The sequence below is a fragment of the Podarcis cretensis genome (genome assembly GCF_951804945.1).
Source record: "Podarcis cretensis genome assembly, chromosome: 2".
Lineage (NCBI taxonomy): Eukaryota > Metazoa > Chordata > Lepidosauria > Squamata > Lacertidae > Podarcis > Podarcis cretensis.
Genome location: NC_137171.1, coordinates 3,142,712 through 3,154,869, shown reverse-complemented (window position 1 = coordinate 3,154,869; position 12,158 = coordinate 3,142,712).

The following is a 12,158-nucleotide window of genomic DNA, read 5'->3' as shown; positions in this document are numbered from 1 at the left end:
TGGTCTGGTGCTGGGCCTGAGGTGGCAGCCTGTGGCAGCAGGTGCTAGGAGCCAGCAGCGGCCACCCCTAATTCCTCTCGAGCCACCCCAGGCATTACCCTCTGTTCCCACATAACCTGTCCTGAGCCCCCTAGCGTGCCCCGATGCCTCCCTTCATGTGTGGCGGAGGACACCATTCCATCCCCAGTGCAGAGGGCTTCTCTACAGGAAACCAGAGAGAGAGGAGGGCTTGTGTTCTTCGTTGCCTCAGGCTAGTTCTGAAACAAATGCTGTTCTCATTTGTAGTCCTTTGCCACGTATTCACGGGGTAGAGGGCGGGCTCACCTTCCTTTGGTGGTGGAGGTGACGGGCGGCGACAGCAGGACTCATTCTGACGGCTGCTCTGGGTGGCGGCTCTTTCATTTCCCCAGAATTTATTTGATTTGATTATCTGCCTCTGCTGGTTGAGGCAATATGCTAGTTACTGGGAATTGCCAGTGGGGAAACCCCCCCTCTCCTTCTCCCTTCTTTTTTTTAAAAAAAAGTATATTTATTTATTTTTCCAAAAACAAAAGAAACATCAAAACAACACAGAACAACAAAAACAATCACCAAAAAACACCGAATAAAAAAGAAAATAAAAAGAAAATTAAAAACAAAAACTCCAGTTTTTAAGCTCACTTTTACAAAACTTTCTTTCTTGACCTCCTCACACCTCCCGTTTTTGTGTTCCTCTTTGTCCAATCAAATGCAGCAAATCCTTACCCTCCTTCAAGGCTCATTTCTAATTATTATAATCACTTCTATTATGTCTCCAATCTTTCCTCCTTATAATTAAACACCTCTAACATATTGTTTACTTTTGACATAATATATCCTTATTTTTTCACCCCTTTTCTATTACATTTTTTACATATTTTTTTAACACTGTACCACTGATGCCATATTATTTCATATCCAACATCATTTTAGCATTCATACACTTTACAGTGTTTCTGCAGATAGTTCTTGAACTTCTTCCAATCCTCTTCAACCGCTTCTTCTCCCAGGTCTCGGATTCTGCCAGTCATTTCTGCCAATTCCATGTAGTCTATTACTTGCATCTGCCATTCTTCCAAGGTGGGCAAATCTTGTGTCTTCCTCCTTCTCCCTTCTTTCCCAGTGGTGTTCTGGTGGAACTATGTTAAACTAGGACCTGGGATGTCAGGGTTTGAACCCCCCCCCCTCGGCCATGAAGCTCACTGAGTGCCCAGGAGCCAGTTGCTCTCTCTCAGCCTCACCTTCCTCACAAGGTTCTTGTGAGGATGACATGGGGAGGAGGAGAATTTTCTACACCACCTTGAGCTCCTTGGAAGAAAATTGGGTATATAAATGTAGGCAGTAAGTAAGTAACCCAAAGGCCTGCTGCTACCCAGCTGAGGGGAACTGCAAGTGGGGAGTGCACTGGAGCACTTGCATCCTGCTTGTGGTCTCCCCACAGGCATCTGGGTGGCCTCTGGGAAAATAAGGTGCTGGGCTGGGCTGGGCTGTTGGCCTGATCCTGCAGGGCTCTCCTTATGTTCTTACCTATATCCCACTTTTCAAGGCACAAGCAGTATAGCAAGGCAATACAGATACAGTTTGCAAAAACAAGAAGAAATCAGTAAAAATAATCAGTAAAAATAAGGGCAAATGCATGATCTTGCTTTGCACCTTCTTTGCCTGGATGGAATGAGTCCTTGAACTCTGATCATGTCTTTGGCTTGCCAGGATGGAGGACAGAGGTGTGTGTGTGTGTGTGTGTGTGTGTGTGTGTGTGTGTGTGTGTAGAAACTAGCCTAGTGTCCAAAAGTAAATTTTACATTCATTCTGCAGCCTGCTTTTCCCTCTAATCCTACCCACCACTGGTATGAGGCCCCTAACAGATTACCTAGAAGAGAATGTGGCCCTAGGGATGGAAATGATGTCCTCCTCCTGCATTAGAGGCCAAAAGATTAACTGGATAATTCCATTTTATTTTTAGTTGCAAAGAATATTGGAGCATATATGGGGAACACTCCTCCAATCCCGCAATGCACACCTATTCTGAAGGGCTGCTTGGAGTAAATGTTGCGTAAGAGATCTTTGTTAGAGACAAGGACGGGAGCAATGATCCTCATGACTGCAGGACAAATCAGATGTGACAGTGCTGGTGTTTTCCTCAAGGGACGTTTTTATACAGAGGGAAAGACCCTATTGGGGGCCTTCACTGCTGCTACACTTAAGTCAGTGATAACGATTAGGAGTTGTCAGCTGATTAAAACAATTTTAGTGGGCTCACCTTCTTTATAATGGCAGGGGGTTGGACTCGATGGCCCTTGTGGTCTCTTCCAACTCTATGATTCTATGATTCTATGATAATTAGGGCTGAAACCCTTTCCTCACCAGTTTTCAGGCCCATTTGTGTGTGGTGAAATGGGATGGGGGCAGCGGCAGTGATGGTGTCACTGAGTTTCAGAGTAGCTCAAAATCCAGGGCTGTGGAGGCAAAACACACCCACTGTCTCTGGATCTCCTTCTGGTGGCTGCCATTTTCCCCCATCTCAAAAACTTCTGTGACCAATGCTGATCAAAATTTGACCCCCCAGCTGATATTTCCTTCCTATCAATTTATCAGCAAAAGCTTTCTGCTCCTTTCTGTGACTATCTAGTGCAGAACCACTTACTGACAATATAAGCAAACATATGGAAATAATTGGATTTGCATAATTGATTTGCATAATGTCAGCACACAGCAGGACCCATCCTTCCTTGGTGCAGAACTTGGAGTATGTTGGCCAAAGTCTGGAGGTGAGCTGCTACAGCCTGGCTCATTGCACTGTATCACCAGAAGACACTCCGAAACAGTGGTGTGGGCTGTGCATGCTGCCCTCAGATGTGGTGGGTGCTGTGTTGAAGTAAAATTCTGGTTTCTGTGTGTGGAACAGAGGAAGGCATCACTTTTTCCTCCGACAGGCTCAAGCAGTAAAATGCCTTGGACCAGCCCTGCTTTCATGATACCCTAAAATCAAGAGCCAGAGGCAGCTACTCCACTCTCCCTAATGACAGGACTGGCTCAGAGCCATTGTTGGACAAGTTTGGAGAAAGGAAGAATTAATAAAGCAAAGAGGGTTAGCCATGGTGGTTTCTAGCATGGAGGCCATTGGGCTCTGTCTATTTCCCAGGGACATCCTTAAGAGTATGATAGGGTTTGATTCTGGAATCAAGTCAAAAGTCCCTCTCCAGTAGTCACTGAATATTCTTGAAAATCAAATCAGTTGATTTTACTAAAGAAGACCAATACAAATCAGGCGAGGCGGGGTTCACCTATCACTGCTTACAGGAACATAGGAAGAAGCTACCTTGCAGCTTTGAAGACAGCTGGTCCATCTAGGTCAGTCCTGTCCACAGTGTAGACTCCACACACTGACTGACAGTGGCTCTCCAGTGCTTCAGGCAGGGGACACTCCCAGTCCCACCAGGAGATGCCAGGGATGGAAGCTGGGGCCTTTGGTAATGCAAAGTGGATGCTCTACCCACTGAACTTGTGGCCTTCCCAAAAATGGAGCTGGTGAGGAACACCTCCTTACAGAGGCCCATTAGAAACCGTGAGCCTAACGCAAACATGGGGGTATTTTGAGAGAAGTCCTTGTCAGTATATCCAACTTCACAACAGTATAACGAAGCCCCCAAAGAAATAGGGGTATGTATTCAGCAGCCAGCCCTTCCCAAGTTCCCATCACCTCTCTCACAATGCAGAACATTCCTCTGTCCGCCCTGCCTCACTCCTAACTGCCAAGAGAGCAGTTTGTCTGACTATGCCAAGAATAACAGGCACTGTCTTTATCCCTCCTAATAGCTGCTGTGTAAATATTGCTTCTCCTCATATCTTAATGTCTTCAGACTAAGCACTGTTAAATTTGACAAGCTTTATGAAATCTTGGAAAAACAACTGGAGGAAAATCCCAGAGCGATGGTCAACCAGGATAGTCTAATCTACAGAGCTATAAGGGATACTATAGCTGATAGCAAGTTGCAAGTCCATAGAAGCGTCTCTGTATCTTCTGGGTCAGAATGCTGTGGACATGATTTTAGGCTGAGAGCTTCTTGAACAGAAGCTGCTGTGTTGGAGTCTTTAGTGCACCTTCATTTAAAAAACCTCAAAAGAAAGCTCATCTGCCAACAGGGCTGTTCTGCTGCAGGAGGTCACTCACCAGGCTCATGTGAGGGGCAGGGGCTGGGAGGCAGCTTCTGAAATGTTGATGTGTGTGCCTGTCTGCTTGAGGCAAGCTGGTCAGTTTTTTAAACTCTTGAATTTTATTCAAGTAATTTATATACCACTGTATATTTCAAAGAAAATTTCAAAATGGTTTACAACATCCTAAAAAAGACCACGAATAAAAGCCTTTAAAATTAAAAAACCCACATTCTGGAACACCACAATTAGACAAGATCAATTTAAACTGAAACAACTGGCATATGAGGAGCATAAAACTACTAGCAGATCCAAATTACAAGAGACTTTCAGCCCCACCCACCAAATATACAAGCATGCATTTTTAGGTAGCGGCAGGGCTCTCAGCTGCTCAGTTTTAGTTTACTGGGTGTGTTGTTTCAGCACTTTAGCCACACAACCACACCAAAGTCCAAACGTGGCAGTGTGGCAACATTCAGATTGCTGCACCAGCAAGATGGTCTTGCATGGCACTGGCCCAACTGCCCTACCAGGAGGGAAGAGGCCTTAGGAGAGTTAGCAGCACCCCCAGACCCTTCCTGTTCATGCCCCGCTTCTATGGAAGGCTTTTCTCATCATTGGCCAGAGCAGGACGCCTCCACTGTGAAGTTTCACCACCAAGTTTGATCCCGGGTGGCTACACAGGCTGGTTAATTAGGCAGTGAACTACCAGGGTGATGTGGCTATACGTCTGCACACCATGTTCTGTCGGTAGGAGGGATTCAAGCAGGGCCTGCCCAAGACATTTTGTGACCTGAGGGGAAGGACAAGATGGCATCCTCCCCCTGGGCACATACAGAAGCCAATTGGATTGGCACTCACAGCCTGGTTCATTCACTGCACTTCAACACCTGCAGCCTGAGGCAGCTGCCTCGGTCTGCCTCATTGCAGGACTGGCCCTGATTCAAGTTCCTTGGGTTTGCTTGGCCTGCCAAAGCTCCTCATTCCTAGAAGGGCAAATTGCCCCTCTGTTGCAAATATCTCTCTGTTTATATTCTTCTTCAGGGAACGGAATCGGGACAGTGCAGTCTCTGCAGCTGGCTTGCCCTGCCTTTCTCTTGCCCTTCATTGTGTGTTGTGGCTATCATAGTTGAACAGCAATTCCGAAATGCTCCTGCATTACCCCACCCAATATGGTAGAATGAATGAATGAGACATGTTTTCCTTTTGTGCAAAGTGGAGAATGTCTCTAAAGCTTTGCATACACCACCAATTTAAAGCACATTTAAAATATTCCCCCAAAGAATCATTGGAAATTTAGATTACTCTGATATAGCTACAATTTCCAGCACCCTAAAAACACCGCAAGTCCCAGGATTCTTGGGGGGGGGAGGGGAGGAATGTCCTTTAAATGTTTGGTGTGTATGCAGTCAATTTAAGCAAGAATGGGGAACCTGTGGGTCTTTAGATGTTGTCAGACTCCAACTCCCACCATCCCTCATCACTGGCCATACTGGCATCCTGAGCACATCCAGCCCGAGGAGGACAAATGGCCGGTTTCATCCTTAATTGACAAAGGAAAGCGCTTACAGTAACTCCTAAGGTGCACTGAACACACACACATGCAGTTGGCAAGTAAGTAGCTGGCATCTTCTCGCCAGGCTTGCACTCTGAACTGGACTGTTGAAGCAACAGCGCGACCACGTTGCCCCCACCCAAAATTAAGTGCCCTTGTCTAAACCTGCGACTTCTCCTCCACAGAAGGTGCTGTTGTGCCTGCCTCCTCAAGACCCCCCTGGTCCTTGGAAACAGCAGGAAAGAGGATGGCAGAGATTTTATGGAACCGCCCCTGGATCAGCCTCAGCCCCCTGCCTCTGCCACCCACTCCTCAGAGCCCTGCCAGACCCTGACAACTGGCCAGCGCTGAAAGGAGTTGGAATCCAACAAATATATGGAGGACCACAAGTTGCCCCTCCAGCCTTAGACACTGCTCGGACCTTTAATTTATGGGAGATAATGGGGATTGCTGTTCTATCAACTTGGAATACATATCACACCTTCTTGCTAGCATGGGGGACAGGATCTGTTTTTGTCTTGAGAGTGGACACAAAAAAGCAGCAGGGTGAATTTGGGCTCCAGTGTGTTGAGGTTGCTTTGAGGCAGTACGGCTGCCTGCCCATGTGCTTGCCTCTCCACTCCCATAATTCCTGCTCAAACTGGTAGATTTGTAAATAAACAGAAATCAAATTCACCCTGCTGGTGGGAAATGCACCAGAACTCTAATGCAGCCTAACAGCCTTGCCTGCTGTTTGCTAAACACAAGTTAGACCACACCTTAATCCACATCTAGTAGCAGAAAACCAGGTGTGGCTGCCCTCTTCTCGTTCTTCCTACCTTCTCTTCTGCCTGGTGAATAGTTATCTGCACAGAAGGACAGAATTCTCACTCCAGGGAAGCTGGAGCTGCTTCATAAGCTTTGGCTGAGAAGTGGAGAATACATTCCACAAATAAGCTGAGTTCCTTGTTTCAACCATTTGCCACCAAGTGTACGCTCAGAGTAGAGCTGCAGACAGACCTGCCTGACAAGTGTGCAGCTGTGTACACAAATGGCAGTTTCAGGTGGAGTTGATGCATCCCAGGTGGGCATGTTTTTTCATCCACAGCTGCTGCCCTCATCCAAGTGGCAGATTGTACTTTCCCTCCAGTTAATTTTCTCAGTCCAAGGATAATCTGATAAAAGAAAAAGATCCAACATGCACCTCAAAGGTCCATCTCCCCTTCCTTGCACTTCATAGCATCTGCCCTGGCATTCTCCACAGCTGCTCATTAGCGTTATCACCATTGCCTGCTGAGCAATGCTATTTGGCAAAACACAGGCCTAGGGGAGCTGCTTTTATCCAGCTGGTGCCAGGCTCCTGTTTGGTTTGGTTGAAAAGCAGCCCCACGCCTCCTCTGCACTCCATCTCTCTTAACAAAGAGATGAGGAAACTGATGGACTTTAAGTGCAAGCAGTTCAAAGCAGGCTGATCAAAGCAGCATTCCTTTTGAAAACATAGAAATAAATCTTAGCTGAAGCTGGAAATTCCCTCTCCATTAATCCAAGGCTGGTTCAAGTTTGTGAAGGGAGCATTTCCCCCCCCCACCTGCTAGTACAGAATTAATTTGGGGTGTGGAGAAAGTGGGGAGTAGATTTGTTTAATGGGGCACAGAAGCTTCTTGGTCCCAATCTGATGCAGGATTGTGATGTTATTTGTAAATTGAGTTCTTTTTCTTTTTAATGGCTGCTCATGTGAATTACATTTTCCATGCTTGTGGAGCTATGTTGCTGCCATTGGTGTGGACTGAACGTAGCAGGATGTGTCCATCAAAAAAGTGCATTACCTCCAATAGTGTGGGAAGTCCACTGCAATTCCACTTGCAGTTTCACAGCAGGAGAAGTTCTAGGAGCTGCCTGTTTGGAAGCATTCCTAGCTCCTACATCAAGGAGATGTACAACTCAACACAGCTCACCTAAGAAGGCTGTTGGTGCTCTACAAAATAGTCAATGGGATGAATGAAGTTGGTTTAGTTCTGTACATGACACTACATAAAACTATGGCTTAGCATGAATGAGTAAACGTGCAGGTTCACGGAGTGAAGATTGCAGCCACAGTGCCCCTATTCTGCTCCTGCTGCTGCTATCCTCCCCAGGGATAAGCCATGGTTTGGCTTAGCATGTACATCCCAACCTGGGCCCATGCAAATCATGAGCTTTAAGAAAGGTTTGCGCTTGGTTTACTGCTCATGATTTGTCTGGAGGAGACAAACCATAAGCCTTGGTTCAGCTATAGTTATGTATACTTGACTTGCAAAGGAACCATGGTTTGCCCTCTTAACCGGAGTCTGTGCCAGTGCATGATTAATTATTAACATTTAGAAGAGAGGGGAGAATTGCTCTAGAATGGGAGGATGGGGTGTGCATCCATAGGCTGGCTCCATGATTTATAGGGAATAGAGATGTGGGATAGATTCGTTCATTTGCATTTATTGTGAACCTGTCTAGTTTGCACTTCTGGAACCAGCCTGCAAATTGAAATGGAGCTAATCTTTGAAATTTCCACTTCTCCAAATTTTGTGATGGTTATGATTAATTACATTTATTAACTGCCCTTCACCAGCAGGTTGCAAGGCAGGTTACGACAATTTAAAATTCAGAATTAAAAGGAGTTAAAAACAAATTACAGTCACAGGAATAGGGTGGGTCCTGAAAACACACAGTGTTAAAAGCCAGTGTAATTGCAGTTTCCCAACAAAAAATGGTTACAAAAAAGTTTATAGGGACACAAAAATGTGTATATTAGTTAAAATAACATACAAATTTGCATCATATTATGACAGTGTTTGTGCTCAGTGTAGCATATGAACAAATTTGCTGAAATGGACATATCCGTCCATCTATTCCAGTGAACCAGAATGACAACTACGTCAGGCCAAAATGTCATCATGACCAAACTGGCCCTCAGTTTCACCTTGAAAGCATGCCTCAGTCAGATCAGGGTGCAGGCTTAATCCTGCTTTCTTTTCTTCAGATGTAATCTGGATTAGCAAATCAAGATTCACTCAATGCAACCCAAATGTTATTGCAGATGAGCACTGGCTCCTTCCCGGCTGGGACAACCCTGGTCTGATTAGGTGCTCATTTATGAGCGAAGGCTGCACAGTCCTGCTTCCTTTTATTGGCCTGTCAAGCCTAAACTGCTGGGACCCATCAACTGGATGAAACCCAAACATCAGATAAACCTCAGTGAATCTCTTCTGGGTCTGCTTCTGCTTCAGTGAGACATTTGCAAAGTCAAACAAGTATGTCCCCAAACAAGAAGAAAGGCAGGTTGAGAGTGAGTAAAGCCAGAAATGACTGGCAGAATCCGAGACCTGGGAGAGAAAGTAGTGGAAGAGGACTGGAAGAAGTTCAAGAACTATCTGCAGAAATACTGCAAAGTTTATGAATGCTAAAATGATGCTGGATATGAAAATAATATGGCACTAGTGATACAGTGTTAAAAAAGTACGCAAAAATGTAATAGAAAAAGGGTGAAAGAATAAGGATATATTATGTCAAAAGTAAACAATGTTAAAGGTGTTTAACCATAAGGAGGAAAGATCGGAGACATAATAGAAGTGATTACAATAATTAGAAATGAGTTTTGAAGGAGGGTAAGGATTTGCTGTATCTGATTGGAAAAAGAGGAACACAAAAAAGGGAGGCGTGAGGAAGTCAAGAAAGAAAGTTTTGTAAACGTGTTTAAAAATTGGAGTTTTTATTTTTAATTTTTTCTTCTTCTTTTTTGGTGTGTTTTTGATGTTTTGCATTGTTTTGATGTTCTTTCTGTTTTTGGAAAAATAAATAAATATATTAAAAAAAAAAAAGAGTGAGTAAAGCCACCCTAGAATGAATTTATTGGACCTTTGTTTTTATTGCCAGGATGTGTCTGAAGTGTTTTGAATGTTTGAGTGACATCCCATCTTGTATGTTTCATAGAGAGGAAAGCCCTGTGCAGATAATTAGATCTATTTTATTTTATTTACTTAAGAAAATGATAGTGATCTTTGGTCTTAACAAGCTCCCAGCCCTGGCAAAAAAGTGGTTTATATAAAACCTCAATGTAGTAAATCTTGTAGTAAATCACCTGTAAATCTTGCAGGAGCTGCTGCTTAGGAGGCCTGGAGACAATGGGGATTGTTTAGGAATTTCTCCCAGGTTCAGTTTTTTTTGCTCTATTGTTATAAAATTTTGTACCTTTATTGTTGAACCCTATTGTGAATTATGTGAGGATTGCTTAATTTTATTGCTTACTTATTCAGATGTTTTTGTTCATTGCTTACGACTACTTAAACTTGGTTCTGTTTTGTAATCATGTAGATCTTTCCACGTTGTGAGCTGCCTTGAGCAGTTTAACTATGGAAAAGTGGCATACAAATAAACAAGGATGGTGGTGATGATTACATTGACAAAACCAAACTCCATCAAGTAACAAGAACTAAACCTTAAACAAATGGAGCAGAGTTCAAGACAATGACAAGAATCCACCAATGATGTAAGACTGGGAAAATGAGAAACAGAGTGAGCCACACAGATCCTTCACAGCAAGCAATCTGGCTGGTGCATTTTGCAGCAGCTGCAGTCAGTGGCGTAGGAAGGGGAGGGGTGTGGTTGGTGTGGGCCACCCCGGGTGTCATCACTGAGGGGGGTGACCGCGGGGCCTGACCTTCAGCGCACCTGAGCCACATGTCTCTCATGGGGAGTGACGAGGTGGCTCGGGTACCTGCAGGCTCCACACTGCCCGAATAGGCAACGTGGGGATTGCGGACTCCGTGGAGGTTCTGCGCAGCGTGCTCTGCCCCGGCTTGCCCCACCCCTGGGTGCAGCGCATTTGCTAGCTATGCCACTGGCTGCAGTTTCAAGACACTTGCCAAGGGCAGCCCCATGTCAAGCCCATCACAGTAATCAAATTGGAAATTGACCAAGGCATGTATCACTATGACCAGATCTGCCATTTTAGGAAGGAGCACAGGCTGATGCACCAGTCAAACTTTTGATCTCTGTGCATTGATGGGGTTTTAGGCACACATGCAGGTTTATGTACATGCAAGTTATATGTACACAAACTCACTCTGCATGATCCTTACTGTGCACACTCCTCTTGTTGATTATCTCCCAAAATATCTGTGCAGGGAGTCAGTGCATATTGAACAAATTTAATGGAAACTTGAAATTGAGAATATAGGCACACCCCCTCAAGAATCTACTGTTGCTGCCTGGCCAGATCCAGCCTATGAGATTAAGCAATTGCCAAAATTTGGCCTCTTCTTTCTCCAGATTCTGGCATATCCAAATAATTATGGAACATTGGAGCGGGACTCCATTGGGGCAGTCTTAGACACATTTATGATCCATATCTCATGGAGTTTTTTGGTAAAAGGTTTTGAACATTTGTTATTGCCACTGACTTTATTAGCAGCTAGGTTCTAAAAGTTTTGCATTTTCCCTGCACTCATATAGCAGGTATCAGGGAGGCCCTAAGCTTGTATTCCGTGGCCATACTTCTTTCCAGCTTAGTGTGAATCAATTAAACATAGCTGCCAAAGGGCATCTGAGCAAGTGGAGATCAGTAAAAGGTGTCATACAGGGTTCTAACACAAGAGAAAGTGTAGGGTGTCTTCAGAATGTTGCAGCTACTTGATAGTAGGTTTTTGAGTCATCCCAAGAAAGGGGGCTTCTTACTTGGGCTTTGAAAAGTTCTCTGTTCGCAGGGAGATGGCTTTGCAGGTGGTTATCTGGAGGCAATTTCCATGTTGACATGCCCACTGAAGAATCTTTACATGTCTGCCATGGAGCTTATGTCCATTGCTGGATTTGGGGTGGGAAGAGATGCATATCCGAAGGTAGGGATGGGAAGACATCACGTTTCTTTGATCTACTTGGTTCCCAACCCCCCCCAGAATCTACCCACCACTATGTAGAACCAAATGGTGGAAATGTTCCAGAAGGCCTGTAAACGCCATCTTGGTAGTCAATTTAACCCCAAGACTAATTGGTAGTTGCTGCAAGAATGAGCTCACATATCTTTATGCCCTTGCTTTGATATATGCTAATTGGCTTGCTTTGATGTGGTGCATATCTGTGGGCTTGGGATGCTTGGTTATTGGCATAGGGAGGGGAGCTATCCATTAGCAGGTGGACTGATGAGAGGCTCTGGCCAAACTGATTTGGCTGTTTTTTGCATAAGTAATGCCTAAACGCGGGTTTAGACGTGGGTTTAGATGTGGGTGGCGCTGGGACGCGGGTGGCGCTGTGGGTAAAACCTCAGCGCCTAGGACTTGCCGGTCGCATGGTCAGCGGTTCGAATCCCTGCGGCGGGGTGCGCTCCCGTCGTTCGGTCCCAGCGCCTGACAACCTAGCAGTTCGAAAGCACCCCCGGGTGCAAGTAGATAAATAGGGACCGCTTACCAGCGGGAAGGTAAACGGCGTT